The sequence below is a fragment of the Rousettus aegyptiacus genome, unplaced genomic scaffold (assembly GCF_014176215.1).
Source record: "Rousettus aegyptiacus isolate mRouAeg1 unplaced genomic scaffold, mRouAeg1.p scaffold_m13_p_5, whole genome shotgun sequence".
Lineage (NCBI taxonomy): Eukaryota > Metazoa > Chordata > Mammalia > Chiroptera > Pteropodidae > Rousettus > Rousettus aegyptiacus.
Window position 1 is genome coordinate 46697004 of NW_023416308.1, and position 27625 is coordinate 46724628.

At 37.1% G+C, this 27625-nt stretch overlaps 1 long non-coding RNA gene and 1 pseudogene across 2 annotated transcripts in view; one reads left to right on the top strand and one right to left on the bottom strand.

The window, feature by feature from the left end:
- Positions 1-10944: 10944 nt before the first annotated feature.
- LOC107498254 overlaps positions 10945-27625 on the bottom strand; it is a 35448-nt gene continuing 18767 nt past the window's right edge. For both annotated transcript variants that reach the window (XR_001593992.2, XR_001593991.2), the window contains 2 exons: positions 24309-24483; positions 10945-11469 (listed from right to left, as the gene is read on the bottom strand). This is a non-coding gene — a long non-coding RNA (uncharacterized LOC107498254). The remainder of the gene's footprint in view (positions 11470-24308; positions 24484-27625) is intronic.
- LOC118603357 lies at positions 22563-22681 on the top strand (annotated as a pseudogene).

A 27625-nucleotide genomic window follows, 5' to 3' on the forward strand; every position in this document is an offset into this window, starting at 1 on the left:
TATTTCTCCCCTGGACATTTTTAAATTGCTCTTGTCAGTTTACAGTTTCTGTTGATTTTTCTATGCTGCATACTCCAAACTGTGGTTCTTACAGTTTTCAGTTTTGAATCTCGTTATTGGATCTCTTGAAAAAGAAACATTATAACATTAAATGGATAACAGTGAAAAGACCAAGGAGATAGAAACAGAAACTTGCATCCTTCAATAAATTTAGCATCAAAGTTCTTTGAAGGAAAACATAGCTATTTCTGCTTGGTTTTGCCCAGTTTCCATTTTACTCATTTACCAATAAAAAGATAATTAATATTTATAGCTAATGGTCCCTGGCATGGAGCCAACTAACAATAATAAGATTGTCTGCATAATATAAAATACCAGATTAGCACAATGAACTGAATGAGTTGTAGAACAGAGAGGAATAATTTAGCCAGTGATTCAAAATTCCTGTCTATATCTACACAATGCTAGGCATTTGGGAAAAACCAAACATTCCAATTAGAACTTAAGGAGTTTTCAAATATTTATATTGATTGTAAGCAAGGTTTTTTTTTTTCAGTTTTAAGTGCTGGGTATTTAGCAGACAATACTCTTTCATGAAAAAATTTTTATTCAGAATCTTGGGAATTACTAAAATTATTTTGTCATTGGACCATGTGACACTATTTTAGATTTAGATGACGTGTATATAATATCAAATGCTTTCTAAAGGAATTGATCAATTCATTTGCCTTTGTCACTATGTGGGGTTTCATGAAAATGTTTGTTCAAATAGAGAGTTCTGCAGGACTGGACAAATAGAAATTTTCAAATGAAAATATGTTTGACACTCTGAGGATCTAAATAAAACAGTTGAGCTTGATTAATTCACACCTTATATTTGTTATTTGTTTCAAAATATGCAGAAGGTCAAAGGAACAATCTTTTTTAGAAAGTCTGATAAAGTATTATGAGGGAGGAGAAGCTCTGAGTGAATGAATAAGGAATGGCTGAGGGGAGACAGAATAGCTTTATATATGTCCTCTTTAAAAGGCACTTCAGAGGCAGTTGGAAACTGAGTGTAGAGGGAAGGAAGCTGGGCCTTGGGGCATTCAACTCTGACTGGGAGGTAGCCTGGCAGATGAAGTGTTTCTCACACTGTGTTTCAAAGACCCTGTTCCTCTGTGTGTTAATAGATATGCTAAGGAAAAAGTATACCATGCTTAAGTAAGTTTAGAAACTGCTGGGTTGCACAGAATTGTTTTTGTTGTTGTTGTTGTTGTTGTTGTTGTTGTTGTTGCAGGACTTCTCAGAGCCTTCAGCATGCTTGTGTATTTTGAATTTCCAGAGAAAGAACGCATTATCAGGTTTCCAAAGGTATGAACAACAGAACAGTCTTTTCGAGATGTGTCTATTGGTATCTCCTCAAGTAATGTTCTCAAAAAATCATTTTGAAAAGTTTTAGTGTGGTACAAAGACTCCTGGCTTTAGAGGCAAACACATCAAAGTGTAAATCCTAGCTCTGTTATCTACTAGCTGTGGGCTCTTATTCAGATCACTGCCTAGTATAAGTCTCAGGTTTGTCAGCAGTAAAACATAGCTTTTTTATCTGTAAAATACCGAATTTTTATAATAATAATAATAATAAACAACTAAAATTATAAACAAATACAAAATAAATGTTAGTTCATATTACTATTAATTCAGATGGTGAATTATAAAAAGTAATCTTCAGATATTTATATTAACAAATTTTTAGTTTAGAAGTTTTAGTTCTTGTTTTAAGGGCATTGCCGGTAAAACTGATACTTAACTGAAAAGATGCACTCATATATTTGACAATGTTCTGAAAAACTTCATTTTTAAAGACCTCCAAAACAATTAGCAAAGTAGCCCCAAAGGAGTATCCTACTACTTATTGAAAAAATAGTTGGGAAAATTCTACCCAATTCTACCCACAAAAATGTTGCAACCAACTCCCTGAGTGTTTGGAAAGGACACAGCTAGTTTAGGATTTATGTTTGGACTTTAAAGTTTGAAATAAGCTGAATTGTGTAAACATTTTGGCACAGTATGCAGGGAGTTAAATACATTGCTCTTGGCATTATTAACAGGTGGTGTGGGAATAAGTTGCTGGAGAAAGTTCATGGTGCAGTGTCAGCAGAAGAAAATGTATTTTATAGGCTTACAGGGAGAGAGAGAAGGGGCAACAAAGGTTCCATAAGGTCCCATGCATGAAGATGACTGAAAAATACTTTCCAGCTGTCACAACTGCACGTGGGGTTGGATGATTTCTTGTAGTGTTATGAATATAAACGCTATTCAATTAACTATTTCAAAAGCAAAAAGATTGTTTCTAACAGAGAGCACCTGAAATATTTGAAAGCCCCTATTCCTTTCCAAGTTGCTCAGTCTCTTGAGAGAGATCACCTCCCTTCTAATAAAGGCTTCCTAATGATCTGAGGATATAAAAATAGACATACAAGGAGTATATTCTCTTAATAAGCAGAGCTGTCAGATTCTACAAAGCTGAGCTTAAGTCAGGACTCAGTTTATCCACACAGCAACTCCATGTGTTCTAGTTAGCCCCTCTTCCATGTAGCTAGTTTCCAAAAATAATTCAAGAAGAACACGAGGGAAAGCCATATGAAAACAAACTTAGGTTGAAACATAGGAAGAACTGTTGACTGCAGCACAAAAGACCAAAGAAAATGATAGAATCTCCTTTTTTGAAGAGCGTAAGCCAAAAGGACCCCATCGAAGATGATTAGAGGGTTCCTGCAAGATCTCTTCTTATTTTTTGAGAATGAGCAAAAGGAAACTATGAATTGCCAGAAAGAGAGTAACAAATATTCTCTATTGTGGTCTAGGCAGGAATAGAATCCAACACACTGTGTCTGACAATAGAAAAAGAAAGTGTTGGGAAGGAAAATGCATTGGGGCCTGAGCATGAGTGTACTGTCCAGAGAGCTAGCCCAGCACTGGATACAAGGTCCACATTGTTTTGTGAGACTTCTTAAACTCCAGATCATCTAAGGTTTCTTCTGGCTAACTCCGTAGGGATTTTTGCCAAGCAGGTGATGAGTTTTCATAGCTCATATTATTTCATTATCTTTGTGTAAAGGATGAAAGGCAATTCTTTTATTAAGCTAACCCTGTGACTATAGCTCTCTCACTCAGAAAGCCATATGGCTCTGTTCCAAATATGTGTCGACCAGTACTGTGAAATTTCCCAAAGCCCCAGAGTTATTGGCCATCTCTGTTTTATAGTACTCCACACTCACTGGGCAGTAGGCTTAGCACAATTTAGTCTAGGTTTAAGAATGTTGGCTTTGAAATCTAAGAAACCTGAGTTCAAGTTTAAGTCTGTGTTCTGCCATTTAACCAACCATGTCATACTGGGTCAGGTACTTAATGTATCTTCACCTTTGTTTCCTCATCTGTAACATGGTAATAACCTCAGTCTCTTCTTCCAAGGTATCTTTTAGAATTAGATAAGATAATCCATGTAGGCACAGTGACTGGCACTTGATAAATGGTATCTACATTTCATATTGGATGTGGGAGGTTTCCTGATCTCTACAAAGAAAGAATTGCTCTGGGTACTTGCCATGGTTTTGTGAAGACACCCAGGCCCCATTGCATAATGGAAGCAAGTAATCTAACATCCTTCTTCATATTACTGCAGAAATTGGAAAGACAACAAGATGTGAAAAAGCAACATTTCTGCCTCAGCTGCCCAAATTTTTACTCCTGTAACTCTCCTCTCACCTGCATCCAAAAACATTGTGATCCAAGGCCTGGGCCGGGCACTCTGCTCTTAGAAGCATTTACAACAGCTGAGCTGGGTGAGGACTCGTGCTTTCATCTGGTAATTTAAATAACTATATTTGAGCTTCTAACAGTATGCACAGGCCCTGCCAACATGCATCTGTGTTTTTTCAAATGAGAATTATTCAATTGGCAGAAAAACGACCGAGCCCTTGTAACCAGGAAATATGATTACAGCATTCAACATTGTCATTTAATTTGTTTTAGTATTCAAGCTGGCCTTCTACATCCAGAAATTTCTACACCCAAGCAATGAACAAATGAGGTCAATTTAAATTTATTGCAGTTGCACTAGATGTGTCATATATCCACTGTGGCTCCTCTAGTATTGAGATGGCCCATGAAAAGCCTGACAGGAGGGCCTTAACCACAAACACAAATTTGAGGCTTCCTATGGTTTCCTGCTTATGGCACACAGTGAGCCTCTCTTCTGGTACCCAGTCCCCTGCCTGGTATGTGCTATGCAAACACTGGTAACTGAACTTCTGCAGTAATAAGGGTGACTAAAATTGGTTCTGCGTGATGCCAAAACCACCCATCAAATTGAATTAAGACATTACATTGCTTTTCTTATAAGATATTACACAAAAGAGTTTGTTTCTCATTAAATTGAAAGATTTAGAGATTAGACAGAACTTAAATCCCAAGTCTCTTAGCCCCTTGTTCTATCAACTAAAAGACGTGAGACTTAGTACTCTTATGGTTTCTTCCTTCATGCCTCCCAGTACCACTTAAAATTAAAATTAATATTAAAACCACTCAAATATGGTGCTGTAGTAGCATAGGAAAAACAGGTGGTTGACTCATTCTTTTTTCCCTTTTAAAACTGCCTGCTGATTATCCCATCTGATATTCCACTAATCCTGTTAAACTAAGCATTTACAAAACTGTGCTAAGCCCTGCTCCTAGCCTAGCCCACCGATCCCCTCCACCATAAACCAAGGCCTTCATTGTTTTGTGCTTCTTAACTTCTGGTTGATTTTAATTCAATCATTATCGATCATTTATTTTGTGTAGGCATTGTGCTAAGGGCTGGAGTCTATAACAACAGGCATATAGGTTAGGTTTAGGAAGACTCTATTCTTCTGGAACCATGTAATAGATATGGAACTGGGGAGGTAGGAAACCAAAATTTAGAGTGCTTACAGTGCCAAGCACTTCATAAGTTTTTACAATATTCTCATCAGGATATGTATGTTATTATGCTTCTGGAAAAAGGAGAACATGCTAAGATAAGTTAAGCAGTTTCTTCAAAGTCATAGTAAGTGGTAGAACTGGAATTTGCACCCTGATCTGTCAGATTTTAAAGTCTAAGCATTTTCTATCACAAGATGGGAGAATCACCATTCTCCTAGTCACTGAGGCTGAAAACTTAGAGTCACCTTAAACTTCTCAACTCTCTTTAACTACATAAAGATGGCTTTACTTGCGAGCCACAGAAAATCCTGACTCTAATTAGCTTAAACAATAAGATAACATATTATCTCACATGATGAGAAGTCCAGAAACCAGGTGGCTCCATTCAACTTCTCTAAATTCTCTTGGCTTTGCCATCCTCTATGCTTTGCCTGATAACAAGATGGCTACCCAAAGATTCAGATACCACATCCAGAAACAGCAAAATCCAGAGAAAGAAAGGGGACATGTCTAACAGTGTTTCCTTCTTAAGAGCAAAAAACATTTTCCAAAGCCCCAGGACAGTTTACCCCATATCACTCTGGCTAAAAATGGACATACGTCTACCTCTAAGCCAATCCTTGGCAAAGGGAGTGGAATGAACACAATTGGATTATAAACTAACCAGGATCCACCCACTGGTGCTTGGGATGGAGTCAGTTTCCTTCTTCCCAAAACTCAGAACTATGTGGAGGAGAGATATGTTCCTACACAAAACTGAGAATTTACTAGAAAGAAAGAAAATGGAAATAAATGCTGGGTCTACCACACTCATCTCACATCTCCAAGTTCTGCCTATTCTACTTCTTAATTTTCCTATATGTACTCTTTTCTTCCCATTGCTTCAGCATAGCCCTTTCTACCTTTTGCTAGGTTACTGTAATAGCATCCTAACTGGGCTCTCTATCTCTAATTTTCTCTTGGGTTTAAGCTAGATTAAGCTTCTATAGGTGCAATACAATGATTTGACTTCTTTTTTTTTTTTTATCCAGAAACTGCAGTGACTATTGATCAGGGTACTGAAGGCCCTCTAAGATTCAGACCCAATTTCTCTTTTTAGCTTTATCTCACACAGTCTCACTCATCAAAGTAATTCAGCATAACTGAATTACTTTGAACATGTAGAGGGTTTCAAAAGGTAATTTGAGGGCTAAGGGAGGTCAGAGGGGCATTACCTCTAATGGTAAATATAAGTTATGTGTTAAGACACATGCTCACCATAGAGAGATGAAGAGGATCCTATTGCTAGTACTGTTCTGTTCTAAAGGCTGTGTCTATTTGACCAGCCTTTAAAGTGGAACATCTTCAGTGACAATTTCTACTTTGCAGTTATTAGATGATCATGACATCCTTTCAGATGTCTGTGAGCCCAGAACTACCTGGGTCCATGCTGCCACCCATGGCAGCACGTCCACCAAATACCCAATGACTCTTCTGTGGAGCAGGACTTAGAAAGATACATTTAGGAGGAATTGCTTTGTTCTTGGATCATCTCTCACTAATATTTGTATGCAAAACTATGTACTACAAATGTAAATTAAGATACCTCGACTGGTTGAAATTATCTTCAAATCTATTTTTTAATAACAAATTTTAAATTAAATTTATTGGGGTGACATTGGTTAATAAAATTATATAGTTTTCAAGTGTACAATTAAATATGTCATATGCATATTGTACTGTATTCACCACCTAAAATAAAATTTATTTCTATCACCATTTAATATCATAGGTCCTTGTGTTCTCCTTCTTTTTTTCTCTCTCTTTCTTACACACACACACACACACACACACACACACACAAGCCGTGATGACCATGACTTATGAAATAACATAAAGAATAGAGGATTATGAAATAACATAAAGAATAGAGACATTAACATGGCAAAAAAAATCTCTAGCCTAGGAATATAAGAATTATGTTTTATTGACTTTCTATGGCCCCTCACAGTTTAGCTCCACTACTGCCCTACCTTACAACCTCTCTAACAATACAACAACCACTTCTCATGGAAAGCAGCTGAGGAATATGAGGTGAGATAAAATGATTGAATCTCCATATGGGAACCTCACCACAGATTAGAAAAGATCATCCTGGGGTAGGGATGTGAAGGTTGTCTGCAGAGGCTGCTTTTGAAGGTGAACTTAATAAATCATCTCCTACTAAGATCAAGGCACTCCAACTTCTTGGCATAAGGGAACGACATTCAAAATCATTGGTTCCCTCCCTAATGTCCAGACTCAGTATAGATAAAGCCTATACAGCAAATATAAGGGAGGTAGAGAACACCAATTCCACTGCTATGAATGTTCTAAGGAAAAGAGAAATACAGGTTATGCAGGTATCAATTATTTCTTTCTTTTTAAAAGAACTCCTCCTCACACTCAAACAGAGTTGTCAGTGACTGAACTAATTTTCAAATGGAAAAACCTGAGACATCTACATTCCCCATAAACTTCCCCTTACACACACATCCCTATCACACCCAAACATCTATAGTAGAATGTCTATAATGAATAAGAGGAAAAATGTATTGAGAGTAAAATTAAGTGAAGAATGAAAGAAGGTGTCTCTCAGTAACAGGAATTTAATTTCACCCACAAACCTGAAAAGTTTGCACTATTTGCTAACTATTACAGCTAATCCTTTGGAGTCTGTCAGATTGATATCACTCATGGCTCTCAAACTAACAAGTCCTGCCTGCTTCTATCTGCTCCATTTTTAAGTTCTGGTCAAAACTGAGTCTAAAATAAAGGCTTAAAGAAATGAAAAGCAATTAGCTGTAAACTAGGAAATTCTAGGAAAATCTTCATAATGTTTGGAGTTGAAATTGAATCATCAGTGGAATGGGACCCTTCATTGTTTGTACTATGTGAGCTGATGTGTGATAGAAGCAGTATAATGCAGAGGTTGAGTTTGAGATTTGGGGAGCCAAACAGGCCTGGATTTATTCCTGACTTTGACACTTAGTAGTTGTGCAGCCTTGGACAAATCATTTATCCTTAGTAGCCTCGTCTACAAGATGAACATAAGATAAATGAGGTGATGCCTAAAATGTACCTACAACTATTCCAAATACATAGTGAGTTCTCCACAAATAAAACTATTCTCAATAAATATACGATAATTATCATATGGCTTTTAAAAATCCATTTGACTTCAAATCAGACCTAATACACCTTAGCCAAAGCATTTTTTCTCACTGTGAATGAAATAGGTTTTCCACGTGTAGTTTTTCTTACATAATATGTTGCCAAGTTTCAAATTAAAACTCTAACATTAAAAAATACCCCCAAAAGATGGTCTAAAAAGAATGGAAAAAAGAAAGAAAATGGAAGAACATCAAGCATTTATTTAAAACACATTCAATACAAGGATATTTTTAATGCGTTAAAAAAAAAAAAAACTCCCTCAAAAAAATGCAAACCCAGATGGTTTGAACAGTTAGTTATACTGTAATGGTATATTACAATACCAAAACTTGAAAAAGGTGTATATGACAAAGGAAAATTATAGACTAGTCTGTCTCATGAATTCAGTTTAAAGTCCTAAACAAAATATTAACAAGCAGAATGGACAAAAATCTATAGAGAATAACACATCAATACCAAGGTGAGCTTATCCCAAGAATGCAAGGTTGACTTAAAGTTAGAAAATCAGCTAAAGTAATTCACTTCACTAAAAAATAAAACAACAAAATCATGATGATCCAAGTAGATGCAGAAAAAGCATTTCCTAAAACTAACACTCATTCATGATTTTTAAAAACTCTTAACAAACCCCACATAGAAAGAAGTTTACTTAAGGGTTTTCTATCACAACATAAACAAACAAATAAAAAACTTTAGGAAATATCACATTTAATGATGAAAAGTTAAAAGCTTTGTTCTGGAACAAGTCAAAGATGCCTACTATCACCATTTCATTTAAAATAGTATTAAATAGTCTAGTCAGAATAGTTAGGCAATAAAAAGAAAGAACAGGTAGGGAAACAAAGAAACAAAGTTTTATTACTCATAGATTATTTGATCTTATATATGAAAAACCCAAAATAGATTCTAGATAACTTATTAGAATTAATAAGAGAGTTTAGCAAAATTACTGAATAAAAGTCAACATACTAAAATTGATTTTACATCTATATACCAGAAGCAAATAGAAAATTAAATTTTGTAACTATTTCAATTTCATTAAATATGTGAAGTACTTAGAAATAAGTCTAATAAGACAGTTACAGAGCAGTATATAAAAGTTGATTGAAAGATGCTCAGGTGTTCACAATTGCATTTGATTCCCCCCATTCTGGACACTTTCCTGCTCTTAGTATGACCAATGTGATTTGCTTTTAGAAAAGAAAGATGAGTAGGAGCTTTAAGGACCAGTGTGCTACTTAGCTGTCTTTCTTTTCTGCTGCCTCTGTAACCAGCAGTGCTCCAGATGGTGATGCTCCATCAGCCCGGCTGCTGAGTGAGGATGACACAGAGTAGATCTCCAGCTGACCCACAATGGACACATGGCATAGACAAGAAATAAACCTGTGTTAAGCTACTGAGCATTTTAGGTTGTCAGTAATCGAACCATAACTGGCCTATCCTGTCCATTGCAGACATTAAAGAGACCTTAGATAAATGGAGAGATAGATCAAATTTAAGGATTATGAAACTCAATAATCAAAAACACATCAATTCTTCTAAAATAGGTTAAATAGAACTTGATAACCTGGTTCTAATAATTCAAAAGTCCAAGAAAGGTAAGTAATTCAGAGAGAAAAAGTGAGGAACTCGTCATTCTAAATATCAAGATTTATTATAAAGTTATAGTAATTAAGACAGTGTTGGATTGGTGCAGAGATAAACAAAGATTGATGAAACACAATCAAGAGCCCAGAATCAGACCCACACTTAGATGTAGACTTAACCTATGACAGAGCTCAAAACAACTTTTCAAAGAAAGATACTATGACAACTCATTACCCACAGGGGAGAAGTGAAATTTGACCCTTACTTCCTATCATCCACAAAAAACAACCCCAAATAGATTAAAGACATATCCATGAAAAAACAAAACCATAAACCTTTTAGAAGATAATACAGGGAAATATTTTCATGACCTCAGGTTGGAAGGATTTCTTAAAGAAGATATAAAAGCACAAACAGGATAAATATAAAAAATTTAGCAACATTAAAATTAAAAACAACTTTCTTGAATGGACACCATAAAAAGAGTAAAAGGTAAACCACAAACTGAGAGAAGATATTTGCAACACATGAGATTTAGCGATGTACTAACATTCAAGACATATAGAAAGAAACTCTTCAGGTCAATTAGAAAAGGGCAAAAATGCAGTACAAACAATGGACAAAAGACTTGAACAGGGATTTAATAAAAGAGAAATTCAAATATCCAATAAATTATTGAAAAGATGCTCAATTTCGTTAGTAACCAGGTTAATGTACATTAGAACAAAAATAAGACATCATTATACATGCATAAGATAGAGGAATAAGTCTGACAATATCAAGTGTTAGTGAGACTGTAGAGCATTGGGGACTCTCATACACTGTTGGTGGGAGAGTAAGCTGGTACAGAATCTTTGAACTTCTGTTTGGTAATATCTGGTAAAGTTATGTCCGCTAATTCTACTCAGTTACATACACTAGAGGAATACTTGCTTGCATGCATTAAAAAATATGTACAAAATATTTAAAGCACCATTGCTCACTGAACCAGGAATAACATAAATGTCAATTATCAATAGACTAGGTAAAGAAACTGTAGCACAGTCATACACTGGAATACCACACAGCACTAAAAATAAATTTCATCAATATGATGGATGAATTGCAGGAATATAATGTTGAATTTCAAATCCTAGAAAAATTCACATGATGCAGACTAATTTCATTGATATGAACTAATAAACATGCAAAATTATTTAGAGATAAAAACATCTGTGGTAAGTCAATAAAAAAAATATAAAATTCAAGAAGGTGGTACCTCTGGGGAAGAGACGATGAACTTGGAAATTCCAAGGCACATGGTACATATATAACACATGTTATATACATATGTTTTAAGTGTAATTTCCATTTTATTTTTTCCAGGGTATCATTCTTCAGAGTTAGCCCCTTACATGGGCTTTGGTGGTGGTCGTGGAGCAGCCCTTGCAGGTCTAAATCGGGATGGGGTGTTCAGTCCTTCTGGTCTTCACAAGATTCCTCACTACCTTGCTGCAAATGCACAAGTTGCATGGTAATGTAGTTTCACATCCGGCTTAGGAAGCACACAGGCATTGAAGACACTCACTTCCGAACTGTCCCTCACGGCTGCAGCTTCTACTATGCTTTGAATGACGAACTTCTTAATAGCCTTGACCTTGAGCACACAACGGGCACATTTGGTGCAGCGAATAGGCTGCACATGGCCACGATGCTTCCTGGTACAACTGTTATTCTTTCCTTTTTGGTCATCTTGGAAGCCAGGAGCTGAAGGAACAGGATGTTATATGTTTTTTACCTGGGGTAGAAGGTACATAGGTATTCACTTCAAATCATACCTATTTTTTTAAATTTATTTTTCAATTACAGTTAACATACAATATTATATTAGTTTTGGGTGTATGACCTAGTCATTTGGCCTTTATATAATTATGAAATGATTGCCCTGATAAGTCTAGCACCCACTGACACCATATATAGTTATTACAATATTATTGACTATGTTCCCTGTGCTGTACTTTACATATTCGCTTAATATACTCTTTTATGTGTGTATTCCACAATCTAAAGATTATTTTCAAGTGATTATGGACACGCAGAAAGTTTCAAAAGTAATACAGAGCAGTCCCCTGTATTCACAATTTTGTAAAATACCTCTCCCATCTCCCTCAACCCCACAAAAAGACCTAATATAAACAAACAAACAAAAAAACAAACAAATAAAAAACCTAGTGAGGAAATGAGATTTGTAGAATGTGAATTTTGCTGAGCAATAAGCTTGGGGAAAAGTTGATAAACTACAGAGTGATTTTTACCTGTCTTATTTTTCATCTTGGAGATGAACAATGTCAGGTCAACATTATTCAGGTGAAAAGAAATAAAATAGAACTGAAGGGATTTTATTCGAGTGCTGCATTTAAGTAATTGAGAAGTGATACTATTCCAAGGTGACTTAAGACAGATTTAAATATTCTTACTAGAAAGGCAAGAGGACACTCATTTGAAGTCATGTGAAAATAATTTCTTTGAAAACCAGAGACAATATTTAGATGGGAACACTCAGCTACATCCAGGATATTTTTATAAGGCCTTAGAAACATTAAGCCCTTTGTGTTGTAGGTGTGAAAAATTAGGTTGGCCTTGAGATGAAGCTCCTAATTCCCTTATCAGTTGTCCAGAAATGGAAGATGTTACTAAAATTAGTCTTGCTCTTAACTGGAACTATTTACCTCCATCAAAAGCAACAAGTATATTCCAGCCTAGGAGGAAGCATCGCTGGTATATTACACCACAAAAGCTAGCCAAGTGGCTCTGGAGTCAAACAATCTGTATTGAAAACCCTGGTGTGGCCACTTAGTAGCTGTGTGGGTCTAGACAACATCTCCAAGCTTCCATTTTGTCACAGGTGAAATGTGAATAAGAACTACTTCAAAAAAGTTGTTGTGACTGTTTAACTATTAGAGTGCTTAGCATTTGGTGTTCAAAAAGTGTCAGCTGTCATTATAACTCTTATCGAAAGCTTGCTTTTGTCAATAGAGAAACAAAAATAAGGCTGCTTGTTAAGAAATACCTTCTTACTAGCATGACATGATCAACAGAATCTCTGTCCTTGGTATCTCATCTTTAGGCCTTCCAAAGCTTGAGCATTATATGTATATATGAGGAGGAGGGATGACGGTCTGAATTATTTTATGTTTGCTGGATATCTTGATAATCTATTAGCATATGTGGCCTCCTGGCAAGACCTAAGGCTTGAGGAATGAGAATCAAGGTAATTACATTTGCTCCAAGGGAAGAGAGAAGAATGTCAAGAATAATTAGAGCTCAGGATATTATAGTGAGATATTACTGACACATCTTCAAGAACCACGGGGACCAAGACAGAAAGTGGCAGAGTTAAGATTATAGCAGAAGTCACATTTATTGACACAACTTTCCAGGTATTATGCTAAACATTTCATGTATGCTCACAGTAGCACTATGAGTAAAGCATTATTGTCCCCATAGTGCAGATGGGAAGACTGAGCGGTTAATTAACTTGTCCTAGCTCAGCCAACACAGTATATTATAAAAGCGGGATTCTAGTTCAATAATCTAATTCTAGAATTCATATGTTTAACCATTCTGTGATGCTGCCTCCCTGTATTTACTGAGTACTAGGCACACTGCAGGGCTCTGTGCCAGGTGCTCTGTAGATAGAGGTGCACAGCCCACATGTGCTTCTTATCCTCTTAGAACATATAGTCTCAATGGGGAGATAGACATCAAATATGTAGAAATACTACATATTGAAATTATCCAGTACATGAAGTACTAAGAAGAAAAAAGAGAGAAAATAAAAAAAGAAATCATTGAAGACTAGTAATCAGTGAGTGCTTTTATGAGAAGGTAACCTGTGGTGGCCTCCCATGAGAAGGGTAGAAGCAAGAGCCTTCCGGGCTAAGAAAACAGCATGTGCACATGTCCTGGGATATTTGAGTATAGAGTTACAAAGGGACAAAACTGTAACAGTTTTGAGTTTATTCTGTGCCATTTTATTCCAAATGAAGCGTTTTATATCATAGGGAAAGTTGAAGTGGGAACAGGGCATTCAAACAAGCTTTAGCAAAGAGGCCAAAGCAAAGCTCAACATGGTCCTGACCACAGTTTGCCAACAAGATTTGGGAAAGGAAGACCAAAGGGCCCTGAAAAGCAAGACACAGTGTAAGGAGGATATTCTCTTGAGCAATGGTAGTAAAATGCTTTGGCCAAACCTGAGAAGATCAGAGAAGAGAAGACTTTGAGATGGTTTTCTGTATCTAATTAGAGAAGTACCATAGCCCTCCCAAAGGAAAACTTTGCCCCCAAAAAGTATAGAGAGAAGGGCATAGAGAGACAGATCAAGAAATTCAAAAAGGTACCCACAGCCTTCTTTTATCTTCTCATTGTCAAAGGCTGATCTAGCCTCTGCACCCCTATATTCTACCCCTACCACTACTATCCCAACACCCCCATTCCTAATACTCTCGATTCCAAGTGCTCTGCTTAATCGTGATCTGAATGGATGCAGGAAGTTCCAAGCCCAGGTCATCTGTAACTGAAAGTAAAATATGGTAACTCGTGCTCCACAATCAAATGTGCCTTCTCTCCTTCTCCGTCCCAAATGCTTCTGATTGAAAAAGGTGGGGATAATTAGGATAAAGCAAGGTGAAATATGAAGGAGGAGAGAAGCCTTTGCCCCCGAGCTGCGGGTTATTCCCAGGTCAGTGAACAATGGTCAGGAACAATAAATAGAAGACCCAGAATAAGCTCTGAGGTTAAGCTCACATCTTCCTTGCTAAGAGCGATCAAAAAGAGCACAGGAAGCAGGTTTAGTTATTAAGATTAGCAAGATAAGTTTGTCAACAAAAAGATAACAAATGCTGGTGAGGATGTGGAGGAATCCTTGTGCACTGTTGGTGAGATTATAAATTGGTGCAGCAACTATGAAAACAGTATGAAAATTCATCAAAAAATCAAAAATAGATCTACCATATGATCTAGCAATTCCATTTCTGGATATATATCTGAAGGAACCAATATCACTGTCCCAAAGAGCTATCTGCACTACTGCAGCATTATTTACAGTAATCAAGACATGTAAATAATCTAAATGTCCATTGACAGATGAATGGATAAAAAAAATATAATACATATATGCATATATATACATACATACATATATACATATATGTGTATGTACACACACAATTGAATACTATTCAGCCATAAAAAAAAAAAAAATCCTGTCATTTGTCACAACACGATTGGTCCTTGAAGGCGATATGTCTAGTGAAATAAGTAAGACAGGTAAAGAAAAATAGTGTATGATTGTACTTATACATGGAATCTTAAACAAACAAACAAACAAACAAACAAAATGAAGTCCACCAAACTCATAAATACAGAGAAGAGATTGATGGTTGCCAGAGGCAGGGAGAAGGGGAGATTTTCTAGTTATAAGATACATTCTATGACACAATGTACAGCATGGTGACTATGGCTAATAATACTGTACTGTATATTTTACAGTTGCTAAGAGAGTAAATCTTAAAAGTCCTCAACATAATGAAAAAGAAACTGGTAACTATATAAGTATAAAAATATAAATATAAAAAGTGGTAGATGTTAACAAGACTTGCAACCATTTTGCTATATCTACATATATCAGAGCATTATGTTGTACACCTTAAATTTATACAATGTTATGTCAGTTATGTCTCGAAACTGTGTGGGAGTGGAGAAGTGTCCAGTCCTTGAGTATCAGTGTAAAACCTGAAGGTACAGAAGAGGTTTCCTTCCTGCTCACAGGGCGACTCCCTGCTGCCTCCATCCTGAGCTTGGACTGCACAGTTCCTCCCTGTTATTACTTCCTTCTCAGAACTGCTCGAAGCAGGGAGAGTTCAGGCTTGTTCAAGGTCCTGTACAAGAGGGTAGAGATTGCAGTGGGCGGAGCAGAGTTCGAAAGATCTTGTATCTTGGGAATATGCTGTTTTGGGATGATTCTTTTGAATTCTTACTTTCTTGAAATATCACGTGGATAGTTTAGTGATGGAGTGTCAGGGCTGAAAGTGGCTGAAGCAGACCCTTGACCCTCCTTCTAGCCAAAGTCAAAAGTACCCGGTAACTGAAAGCCCCAGAGACTAATACCAAGCATTCCCTGTCCTAAAGTGTTCTCTCCGCATCTAACTTCCTGGGCTATAGTCAGGGGTGGGAGTAACCAGGGGGTGGGATTTCAGCAAAATTCAGACTTCAGACCCTGGCAGCACTCACCATTACTAACAATGATTCCCCTTCCCACCCCTCAGCCCTGGCTATGCCCACCAGACTTCTCACAGTTCACTTCCTTCTATCTTCTGATCCCAGTCCAGTATTTACACTCTCTATCTCCACTCTGGCCCGACCATCCCAGAGAAATAGAAAAAGACAAAAACTGACAGAGCCCAAAGGAAATCCCGTGAGAACAAGCAGCTACCTTCCATAATTACACATTAAATGATTAGGTGTCCTATCATTGTTACAAATAAAAATATCTGCCATTTGAGAAATATTCCTGCGTGTAAGATGCTGTTCTGGTAAAATAAGTGTCTTGTCCACATATTTTGGAAATAGATTCAGATAATTTAAGCAAAATATTTTTTTAAAGCAAAATAATAAGAGATGATGATAAATGCTGTGAAAAAAATTTTAAAGTGTTAGCTTACATATATAAAGGTCAACATGTGGGCCTTGTCATATAGAATGACCATGGGTAGGAATTATTTGATACCTGAAGAATGAGATAGCGCTATTCAGGGAAGAACCAGAAAGTGAGCACCCCAGACACAGAAACAGCTAATGCGAAAGTCTGCAAGCTAGAACAAGCTTTGCTTATTCTTAGAAGAAAAAAGATGCCCATATGGCTGGAAGAAAATCAAGAAGAAATATAAAGCCAGGAAAGGCAGGGGTCAACTCATATGAGGCTTCTTAGGATTTTATTCTGAAAGCAATGAAAAGTCTTTCAAGGACTTTAAGTGTGACACGATCTTATTTATGCTTTATGAAAGTGGACTTTGGGTGCTGAATGGAGAACAAATTACAAGGAGTAAAAGTCAGCAGGCTTTCAGAAAAAAGACAATGGATTATGGTGGTTTATGTTAGAAAAAGTGATGGCAGTGGCAGTAGAGTAAAGTGTAATAATCCTCTAAATTTTATAGAACTGGAGACTGATGTTCAGAGAACAGGGAAACTGACGAGACTGCACAGCCAGCTAGCCGTACGCAAAGCTAGGATTCATGCCAAAGTATGTTTTCTTTCCTCTGCATTTCTTTGAGTGTGGTTTCTTATCTGTAAAATAATAGTTTGGATTAGATTATCTATGAGTTGTCTTCTAGTTCTAAACTATCAAAACTTTCCAGCTAATTCATCAAAACTTGAACAAATTCCCTCTGCTTAGATATGTTTGATGTTCCTTGGATAAAGTCTTATCATACACGCCACTCAATTTGTTTTTTTGTCTTACATGGCAAGGAAACATGCACACAGCGTATAGACACCCAACTGGTCTTCAGTTTTCAGGAACCTTCAAGATAACAGTGAGAAAGAGACTGTCTAGCCGCTGCATCAGGAGGAAGTCAGGCTGTCTGCAGAAAGCAGTACAGACTGAGAAATGGTGGAAGACAGGAGAAAAGAAGCAGCTAAAAGGAAACAGGTTATCAGGTAATCTCTGGGAGTAAACTACAAGACAGATAAAAAACAAACAAACAAACAAACAAATGATAAAATCTATTACCTGTAAAATGACAGTCCTTAAAAATCAAGACTTGGCATTTTGTTTTTTATTTTTAACATATTTTCATTATTTGAACTTTTGGATAAGTGTGTATAACTTTTGTAATATAAATTTTTTTTTGAAACAGAAAATATACAGCCAATTAAATAATAGATATCTTAAAGCAAAGATTTTAGTAATATGGCAACACACTTTGGATATTCTGAGAGGCACAATTTCAAATATTTTGGTGGTAAAGCAGAGAGAGAAAGTATAATGTTGAGAAGTCAACGTAGTGACTAATAACTTATATTCTGGAGCCAGGCAGCTTCCCTTGAAATTCCAGCTCTTGTACTTACTGTGAGATCTTGGTTAAATTATGTGCTCCCCTCTGGACCTCTGAGTCCTCATCCATAAAATGGGTTCAGTAATCGTGTCATGCCATAGAATAACTGAAAACTAAATGAATTAATTTATGTAATTATAAATGAAACTTAAAATAAAAATGGCAAGTCAGGATTTTCACTGTCTATTCCTATAACTCTTTCAATAGTCTAAGTTTCTTCATGATCTTACCATTTTTGCTCCCTAAACTCTACTTTTTATCTTCCTACTGTAGTTTCTGGAGACCCTTACCTTCTTTTCATTGTCAAGGAAAAGACACTCCGGAAATACCAGAGCTTGCTCACTCTTCCTCTTCAAGAAAGGGTCATAGGGAAAGTAAAAACCAGATCTCTTGTGATTTTTACTTGTTCCTCTAGGCTTTGAATATTAAGATATTAGATCTTCTGTTCCCAGTCTCTCTCCAAAGCAGAGTACATAATGCTTAAGAGTCTGGGTTCTTGAAGTAACACACACGAATTTGACTCCACCACTTAGTAGTTATGTGGGCCAATTACTTAACTCTGTTAAGCTTCACTTTCCTCATCTACAAAAGGACATTATAGCATTTACTTTATAGTGCTGTTGTGACAAATAAGATAATTATTTAAAGAATTCAGCTATTAGTAATGTTAGTTATTTTATTGTGTTGTTATATCCTAGCAATAACAATCAACTCAAACCCTTCTCCCTCTTTTGCTCTGCTACAGCCACAAAAGCTTTTTTTTTCTTTTGCTCCCCAACAAGGTCCTGTCTCAGACTGTTTGCTCCAGTACCCCCGTTAAAAGAAGAGGCATCAGAATGCAATGTACATTCTGAATGGTGTCATACAGAGACCCTAAGTAATCTGGAAATGGTTGATTCCTTCCTCCCTCCCTCCTTCCTTCCTTCCTTCCTTCCTTCCTTCCTTCCTTCCTTCCTTCCTTCCTTCCTTCCTTCCTTCCCTCTTTCCTTCCTTCCTTCACTTCTCTCTCTCTATCTCTCTGTCTCTTTTTCTCTCTCTCCCTCCCTCTCCCTTCCTCCCTCCCTCCCTTTTTTTCTGTGTGTTTAGTGAATCTTACTGGAATACGGAAACCATTCTATCACTAACTTTTGCCTGGTGTGTTTTCTCCTGTTTAGGTTTTCAGATGGCTGGATCCTTCTCAACATTCCATCTCAACTGAAAAGTCGCCTCCACAGAGAGGCTTTCTCTGACCACCCCAGCTAAAGTGCCTCCTTGGTTGAATCATTCTATTATTTTCCTGCATTATGTGTCTCAGAGCAGTTGTAACTGTCTGGAATTATCTTGTTTATCTCCATGTGTTTATTGTCTGTCTCTCCCCCTGAGGACTGAACTCTTATCTGTCTTGCACTTGCTCTATCCTTAGTGCCTGGCACAGAATGCAGATTTAAAAAATGAATCAGTAATTTTTGTATATTCTATGGAGTTCAAAGCTTCCTTCAGGGACATGGCCTTGGCAGGTCTGAGGCTTCCTCCGCATGTATAATGACAGCCAAACTTCCGTGACTCCAGCCTTCCCAGTCAAAGATCTTAGAGGGTCTTTTCTCATCCTTGTTGCAGTATGTGTACAATAAGTCTCATTTCACAAGATATGGTATTTATGATGTGGAGAAAGACTTTGAAGTTATGCATTGGGGATGTCCCTGGACTTCAGATGGTCTCTCAAAGAAATGTGCAAAGGTGCTGATTGGTTCTGAATGAGGAGAAACTATCCCTTGGCTAGCAGTGCGATGCATGTTGAAACTCTCAACCTCCATCCTCAAGAAGAGGAAGGAAAGAGAAGGGCCAAGAATGTCCATGAATGAGTTGTCCATGGGCTTCTTGCACAGGCCCTTGGAAAATGCATGAATAGGAATTAACTGAGATAAGTTAAGGAATACTGAAGGAAGGATTCCAAATTTGATGTAAAAGTTACCAAGAGGCTTCAAGGTGAGATTTACTTTTGCATTGCTGGATAGTGAGCAAGAGTTTCCTCATGAATATCAAGCTTCCCTGCATTTAAGACTTGTTGATATTAAATATGTTTTGTTTATTTTTCTGTCATAATGCTTAGCAGTAATACTTAATTGAGGAGGAAAAAATTATGCCCACATTTTTGCACCTGAAATAATGCTGAGATTAAATGTTCTATCTGGAAAAGATAGAATACTTGAAAATGGATAAATTGAGATTAGTCTGCAAGATTAGAAGAGGTGGAATCTTGGCGTGAGTCTCTCTCTGTCACAAAACTACATTGTTCAATACATTTTCGCTGAGCATCTATTATGAACCAGATATTATTCTAGATGTTGGGAATTCTAGGATGTATGTAAAAGAAACAGTTCCAGTCATCCCGGAGCTGACGGTCTTGTTGGAGAGACAGACAAGTAAACAAATGACAGTATCAGGTGACCAGTGTCATTAAGGGGTATGGAAAAACAGCAAAGAGAGCAGCTAACCAAATCTATTATGGACGATTTCACAGAAGAAGTGTTGGAGAAACAATAATATGTCATCTGGTGAAGGCAGCAAACTTATGAACCTGTTTTTCCTGCCAAATGAATCAGGCAACATGAGAACATTAAATTATTTGAAAGGATGTGTGCCAACATCGCTCCTGCTTTAGTCTTTGCACATGTTGTCCCCCACATTTCCCAAGTTCCAAGTGCCCCAACCACCCACTAACCCCTACTCCCTTTGGCTCTTAACTGAGAACTAACTTTCTGGGAGGAAACCTTCTCCAACTCCCACATGACAAATGCTCTGCTCCCCCTATGTATTTCCATTAACACTCATTTGTCTCTCCATCAGATTAACACATGCTCGCTATATGGCAGGCCATGTTCTGAGTGCTTTACATATATTAACTCATTCATTGTCTTCACCAACTTATGAGATATTATTGCTATACCCACTTTGCAGATGAGGAAATTGATATCCAAAGAGGTTAAGTAATTCACTTAATTAAGAAGTGACAGCCAGGATGCAAACTCCAGAATGAAGCTTAAGTGTCTGCTTTCTTACTATCCATGCTGCACCTCCTCTTAAGGTAGGTAAATCTCCCTGTACTACCCTGTTCTGTTTGCCTCCTTTCAGACTGAAAGCTCCTCAGAGGTGGAGCCTGTGTCTTACTCATAGTTACACCCCCAGTGCCTAGCCCAGGTCCTGCTGTATAATAGGCATTGGATGATGTTTATTGACTTTTTAAAAAGAATGTTGTAATACTACCTGATCAACACTATTCAAAAAGGAGCCACTACATCTGCCAGTATTTAAGTTGGTGCTATGATGGCCTCACCTCTCAAGTGATGCTCTTAACCAGGTTTCTTGAGACTTGAGACCTAACTCAAATGAAGGGCATTGGGACTCCTAGAATACCAAACTTGGAAAAATATCTGAGTGCTTTTTGTTATAGGTAGCTATTTGTGAAATCTTCCCAGGTATAACTAAAGTCCAGAATTTTTCTTTTTCATTAAATTTCTTTTGCTAAGGTACTTCTGTAACTCAAAATGTTACCCACCCACCCCCGCCCTGGAATGGGGTTTTGTTTTTTGCCTTTTGTTTGTGTTTGTGGTACAGTTTATGGTAGAAGTAGATCTGATCCAACACTGGCTCTGCATTTTTAGCTGCTGTCTGCACAACAGCTTCCAACAGTAACTGTGTAGCGCTTCATTGCACTCCAGCTGCAGCCTTCTCTCTACTCTATGTCATGCATCTTTTTGCTCAGCTGCCTTCTCTTTGTTGCTTGATCTATTAATTCCTGGCCTCACCAGCAGTTCAGATTATACATCCCCATCTGGATCTAGATATGCTCAGTGTCTCCAGGGGAATCTTATGGGAATTAGGCTGGGTAGATGAGATGTTTCTTGATTTTTTATTTTTCTGATATGTCAGAGGTGATCGCATTTCAAAGGTACTCAGAAAACTATGGTCAGAACATATGGCAAAGGTAACAATACCAATAGTAAAGGAACTCTAGTGTTACACAAAGCATTTTTGTCTAGGAGTCTGAGATTTTGTTCTTTTTTAAAATCTGTGAAGATTAATTACTTAGACATGTAAGAATTCAAAGGGGATCAATGTAAAAAGTAAAATGAGAAGAACTTTTAAAGGGTACTGTTGTGAAAATAACAATAAATAGACACTTAAGACCTGACATGGAAAATAAAGGTATGACTTAGGTAGTTGCGATGAACTCAGAACCAAAAATTCTGTCCTTACCTGGATTTCATCATACAGGTTATTAAGTCTCAAAGAATTTAAAGAAACTGAATTATAGGCAGTATTTATTGTTTTGTTTAAAAGTCAATTAATATTTTTTAATCAATCTTTGCAATAGCAGATACTCTAGTGAGTTAACAAAAAAGAGTGTGATTTTGCATTGGGTGAGGCTCAGACATAGACAGGATAGAACACTGCCTAAATCTGTTTCTATTTGCCCTGACTTTGCTCATTGAAGTTGAACTGACCTACCATTACTAGATGGCTAGTACCAAATCAAAATTGAGTTCTGTATGCCCCATTCCCAACTTGCTTCAAGCTTCTATTTTTCCCAGGCCCTCACTTGGCCCATGAACCCTTGCTCTCTCTACTTTCCACTTTTAGATCAGATGACTAAAATGTGTTTTCTGGCTGTCAATTTTCCATTCTTCTCTTAGGCAGAGTTTCACATTATCTTTCACTTGGACTCACTTCTGGGTGACCACTACAGGTACTTAAAACCAATCTTGGGTCTACAGCTATGCCACCCTGAATGTGCCCGATCTCGTCTGATCTCAGAAGCTAAGCAGGGTCGGGCCTGGTTAATACTTGGATGGGAGATGACCTAGGAAGACCAGGTGCTGTAGGCATTAAAAATAGATAGATAGATAGATAGATAGATAGATAGATAGATAGATAGATAGATAAGTAAATAAATAAATAAAACCAATCTTGGTCTCTGGAGCTTCACTTGCTCCTGTCCGTTATGAGGGAGAAACAAATTTACTAACTTCACTCCCAAAATACCTAAGTTGTCCTTTTTGTTCAATATGCTTAATAGTAAGAATACAACAAAAAGAATGTTGTGATTATGAATTCAGAAGACCAGGAATTTTAAAAAGACGAAAAGGAAGAAAGAGGGTAGACTTCTTTTCATGAATCAGTCAACACGAAGAAGTCTTTATAGAAGAGGCTTGGAATGATGCAGAAGATTTGTTACAGAGCATTGCTATTCATTTAAAGAAATAGTTGAGTTTCTCTAAAGATAAATTATTGTAGGGGGAAATGGAATAAATTCTCTTAGGCATTATCCTTGGCTTGTGAGAGGGAGAATGAGGAGGTGTAAATGATGGACAGTTTTCTAGCTTTCCATTGGAAATAAGAAAAAGTGCATGGAAACTGCAGCGATTCCAAACCACAAAGCACCTTCAGAAAAACGTTCACATGGAATGTGTTTGGAATTTTTTTCCACACAAATGATAAATTGCCAAGTCCATCTGGCTCCAGTCCTTACTAGACACTATTTTAACACTTCCTGTCCTTAGACACAACTTCCTGAGTTTTCTATGGCATTCTACAGATGCCTTAAGTACTGCTTTATTTTGGCCCCTCACCTCAGGCATTCCTCAGAAATTTTAGCTCTTTTAAGCAGGGCCATTTAGGTCCCAAGCTTGTTTATTTTACAACTAAAGATGTTCAAATAGGTGGCTTGTAAAGTTACCTTTACTGAATGACATAATTGTCATTTCTCCAAACACCTCTGGCAGTGGAGTGTGGTATACTCTCCATTCCCTATGTTCTTTGTACTACTTTGATATCTTCTGCTCTGGGAAAATTGGATTGACATCTTCTTCCAGTTTTCTCAAGAGATTAAGGGAGGCAGGAACCCTCTTGAGTTTCTGAAGCCCCTGAAGATGTCACATTATCGCTTTGTGGTCTAAATTGTTCTAATGCATCTAGTCTCACTTAGGACAATGATCTATAGTGGATTTTCCTCTGGAATGCTTGCACACATTGTTTTATTCTATATATTTATTTCCTAGAGTTGCAAGCAAATTATCAGAAACTTGATGGCTCAAAACAACAGAAATTGTATTGTATCACAGTTGTGGAAGCCAGAAGTCCAAAATCAAGATATTGGCAGGACCTCACTCCATCTGGAGGCTCTGGAGAATATCTTTCCTTGCCTCTTCTAGCTTTTGATGGCTGTTGGCATTCTTTGGCTTCTAATCTTCGCCTATGTGCCACCTGCTCTTCATGTGCTTATTGTCTTTTACAAAGACAATGTCATTGGATTTAGGGCCTACACAAGTAATTCAAGATGATCTTATCTCAACCACCTTAATATAATTAAATCTTTAAATATCCCTTTTCCAAATAAGGTAACATGCACAGAGTTTGGGTATTAGGTCATGGATATATTTCTTTGGGAATCACCATTCAACCCTCTATACTGCATATTCTGATGAAAATTCTCTGGAGACAACTGGTACTTACCCTTACATGTTCACACTGGTCTTCAAATGCCCATTTTAAACACAGCGCTGATCTGGTACCAACTTTCCATTTCTTCAGCAGACTCATGGAGAAAGGTGCATGTGATCTCTTCAGATGAAAAAGCAGCTAGAGATGTTGGTGACTCCAAAACTGGGACAAAGCAGCTGTGAGGTGTCTGTGGGAAGCCACAGAGTTTTCCTAATGAATTCAGATCTGTTCAAGGTTTGGGTGAAGACTAAGTCTTCTCCACAAATATGTTAATTCACCCCAGGTCCCAAGTCAACATTTAGAAGTATCTTCCTTTCTATCACTTCCTCAAGCATCTATTTTAAGTTCAAAATGTATCTTTCTAACACTTCTTTTTTGGTAATCATTAGAATAAATAGGTTAAAAAAATCAGGGTTGCTATAAAATATTTCAACAAAATAGATCTTAGCCAGAAACCCCCTTATTTGGGCCTCTACTGACTGTGTATGCTACACATTGGTTTTCTATTACTCTGAATCCTTCATATGTGGTTTCTCTGCTTCCTATACTTCTGGATAGCTGACTCTGAGAAAATAGAAGACAATCTTTTCCACCCATTCGTCCAACAGATCTATATAAAACAGCTTATTTATTAAGTACTTACTACTTTGGAAGGATTAAAAGATGAATTAGAATAACACTGAATCCTATACAAAGACATACAACGTGCTTTCTAACATACAATCTCATTTGATCCTCAAAACAAACATATTAATGTAACTGGAGTAAAGAGAGGGGGAGAGAATATCTAATGTTCCAAAACTAGTGAGAGGCAGAGTTGAATCTCAACTAAAAAAACACTTCATTCCCTAATCCTTCCCCATGCCATATAAACAATATATTCAAGATGAACATCTAGTAAGGAAGTTTATCAGTCAGGCTTCCAGTAGAAAATACAACTTACTCTAGGTGGTGCATATGAAAAGACTTCAATGAAAGGACTATATACAGAGATGCCAGTATGTTGTAGTATGTGTGGGGTTGGGAATGCATGTGTGTGGAATAATTAATTGTTCTCTTTGGAATATGAATGTAGGAAGGGAAGAGTAAAGCTAGGAAGTAAGTTGAGCCATGATAGTGAGGAGCCACCAATGCTCTGTGAAAGAATTTGATTTTTTACTCTGGGGACAGTGGAGCACCAGGGACAGTTCTGTGAGGGGGAGTCTTCACAGAGGGTAATACTCTAGAGCAGAGAGTATAGATCATATGGAAGGACAGTGTCATTTCATGAAAGAAGTAGCTTCTGAAAGGCTTTGTCTTTTTGCTTGAACCAAAACAAGCCAGGTTACCCAAGGAAGGCCTTCACCAGATCCATTCTCCCATTGCTTTCTTCCCTAGACTTTTAAAAATTCAAGTCTGCTTAGTTAAAAATTCAGTCAACTGGCCAGCTAGTTTAGTCTGCTAAAATTTAAGGGACATCATTGAAAAAGGATTAAGTTCAATGAAAAACCTAGTCATAGTAATGAACGTCAGGATATCATAGCTAAAATTCCTGAGAGCTGTCTGGTTCCACTGCTGTGGGAGATGAAGGGTGGTTGGGGTTAGCTTCTCTTCTCCTGGAGTAAGATTTTTTATTCGTCTCTTGTCTTCTCTTTTTCAGTAGCCACTAGTCTAGTATTTTTGGTAGCAACTTATTTCTCAAAGACCAAGAGAACCAACCTTCTCTTCAGAGATTATTTGTTTGTTTTTTCCTAATAGAAATTTGGAATTTGAAAATTTATACAGTCATGTGGCCCAGATTCAAGCAAGTCAGGCTGACCAGATACTTATACTTAAGTCCAAACCTCTCTCGATCTGGTTTTAGTTGCCACAAGTACTAGCAGAATTCTCAACAAAGAGAAATGGGTTAGAAGGTAGAAAGGTTGCAATGTGCGAAGTCTTACAATGTTGTCAGAGAGATACTCATGAGAGAACAATTATTGCAAAGCCACAGATTCCACACAAATGTTTATGCTCACAGAGTAGTGTGTTGACTTTAGAAAAACTGGTTGGGCTTGAAATACTGTATATAGTCACTTACCAATATGTTACTTGTAAAGATATAATCACAGAGGAATTTCTTGGTGCATCAATTCATATAGGTGAGATGGGAAACAGAGAAATGACTTATAGCTTATTTTTTTCAGTTATCTATTTTTTGAGATAACCATTTATTTTGTGTAGAATATTTAGATAACTCAGTTTTCTTTGCTTCCCCTTGTCAATAACTCATCATTCTCAGACTTTTAGACAATACATATTTGGGACCATACAGGAAACTGACTGATTTGTTTTTTCCTTATCTCATTTAGGGCATTGACAAGAGCATTTAGTCTGTGTCGATCCTGACTTGAGCACTCATTAGCTGTGTATTCCAAGACCACTCACTTAATTTTTCTGACCCACAGACCCCTATATGTAAAGTGAGCAGGATAATACTCATACCACATTAGAAAAATCAAATAATAAAGTCTGTCGTCATGCATTTTTAAAATCTGTACCACCCACATAAGTCATAGTTTGTTGTTATTGCTATAATATCTTGGCCATATATCTCTTTCAAGTTATCATGTAGAAATGGTGATATTGGGATTTAGAAGTCTACCAGCTATCTCTCTGTACCTTGGACTTTGGTCTTCAGACATTTGGAAGATGATGTTACATAATTCAATTCTTCAAAACCTACCTAATTTCCTGGCTAAGTGCTGTGGAACACATAGAGATGAATAAATAGTCCTTGTGCTCCTAAGGCTTATAGTGAGGAGATAATAGATAATAATAGATGAGAGAGAGAGAGAGAGAGAGAGAGAGAGAGAGAGAGAGAGAGAGAGAGAGATGATAGAGGAAATGCTTTCCTTTAGATTATTTTTTCTGATGAGCAGTCTTCACAAATAAAACTTTGCTTTGGGCATGGCTGTGAGATTAGAAAGTGAGAGAGAGTTTCACCAAGATAAATGGTTTATCAGCAGCCATGCTTGACTAATTACTTGCTATGTAATTTTCCTCATGGGGGTTTGGCATAAGAGTTCTAAAAACTTTACTAAATGCAGATAGAAAGTGATTCCCTAGCTGCGGATAGAATCTTTCCCACTTTGTGTTGTGGTTAGTGAGGAAAGCATTATTGAATCTTGGATGTAAAAATGAAAATCATTTAAAAGACCAGAGAGTTTCTTTTGAGTCTTTCCTTATGGGTTTCTCCTAGGATACTTTAAAAAGTAACAACACTAACAAAAAATATTATTCTTACTTCTTAGGTGGTAGTATCATTTGACAGTCTATATCACAAGGTATCTTTTGAAAACAAAGATTAG